Below are 1947 nucleotides of genomic sequence, written 5' to 3' on the forward strand. Positions count from 1 at the left end.
ATAGCCCTTAATATTCCATATGGTAATTTTAATATTTCACATATTTATCATTGAAAATCGTTTCATCGTTTATATTCATTACTTTTTTCTTTTTTTTTTTTTTTTCATATTAATCGTAAGATTTTCAAAACAAATATCAATATTATATTTACAAGACAATTATATTTAATTATTTCTCTGGGATTGGGCAAAAAAAAAAAAAAAAAAAAAAAAAAAAAACCCTGAAAATAAAAAGGAAAATAATAATTCCAATGTAAATTCCAATTGGAATCAAATTGATCGTTAATTTTTCCAAAGGAAAATAATTCATTCAATTGGAATAATTTGACATAACGACGATACGTATATACCGATTGAAGTAATGATTATTAACGAATCTAGAAGCTTAAATAATACATCTATTCGATTTATCCGTATCACAATGGACAAAAGACATACATAAATCATGATACATTAATGAGCGACGTTTTCTTTATAATAACTATTTATAGCTTTATTAAATATGAAACAATATTTGTATCCGGTTTTTTTTTCATCCCCATGCACGTAGACCGAATAACAAAGAAACAGGAAGTCCTGTTATGAGTTACGAAGAAAAAAAAAACACTTTCTCTCTCTCTCTCTCTCTCTCTCTCTTTATTTATATATATATATATATATATATTGTTATATACGGTGGTTGGAGAAAAACAATTACAAGAAGACGATGAAAAGAAACAAAAAGGAGGATGAGGAAAACAAGGAGGTGAAACAGAGAAGAAGAAGAATAAGAAGAAGAAGAAGGAGGAGGAGGAGGAGGAGGAGGGGGTGGAGGAAGAAGAGGTGGTCTGGTAATTTTCCGGACAGACAAGAAAGCTCGCGCAAGGGACGCATTAGCCAAGACTGAGCAGCCCTTCCGTGTATTCCTCACCCTACTCTATACCAGTTATAGCAACCCCTTTAAGCGTCACCCTTATTCTTCGGTTGGCCCTGCGTGTCTCGACATAACGGCCCGTAAAACATAATAGCTAACGAAAATACGGGACCATAATTCGCTCCCTTTACCCCGCCATTCTCCTTCACGTTTGCTACTACTACAAACCCTACCCTCAACCAACCCCCACCACCCCAACATCATCCACCCACCTCATCCTTGTCGGGCCCCTTCTTCTTCATCGTACTCAACCTATCCTATATTCGAGGTTAAATATCGTGGTTTGAGTACACGTCAAAGGAATTGGACGAAGATCCATTTCGTATGGAAAAAGAAGAAAAAGATAATAATAATAATAATAAAAAAAAAAAAAGGATAAAAATGAAAATAAAAAGAGAGAGAGAGAAAGAGGGATGAAAAAAATACCCTTAAAAACGCACGCTAATTTATCCTTCTATTCTTATTTTTATATTTCTTTCTTTTCTTCATTATTTCATTACATTTTTTATCTTTCTCAAATTTCAAAGCTCACGTCACGTATCAGTCTCCGGCATCTATTATGTATTTTATATATATATATATATATATATATATATATATATATACACATATATATTTATCGTTTTACCAATGGCGTTAAGCGGTCGTCGTAAGTTTCAAGTTCACGGTTATAAGTTACCATCTGGTTTCGTGTCGTGCCAACGACCGGAAAAAGAGAGTAGAACGTGAAAGGAATCGGAGACTTGTTTTCAATACTTTGATCATTTTCGTGCAGTTATAGAGAAAAGTAGTAGTAGTAATAGTAATATTATTATTAATAGTAGTAGTAATAGTAGTAGCAGTAGTAATAATAGTAGTAATAATAATAGTAGTAATAGTAATAATAATAGTAGTAGTAGTAGTAGTAGTAGTAGTAGTAATAGTAGTAGTAGTAGTAGTAGTAGTAGTAGTAGTAGTATTGTAGTAGTAGTCTTATCGTAACTTTTTATTCTCCAATTGTCAGTATTATTACATATACATAGATATATAAAAAC

The sequence above is a fragment of the Vespa velutina genome, chromosome 21 (genome assembly GCF_912470025.1).
Source record: "Vespa velutina chromosome 21, iVesVel2.1, whole genome shotgun sequence".
Taxonomy (NCBI): Eukaryota; Metazoa; Arthropoda; class Insecta; order Hymenoptera; family Vespidae; genus Vespa; species Vespa velutina.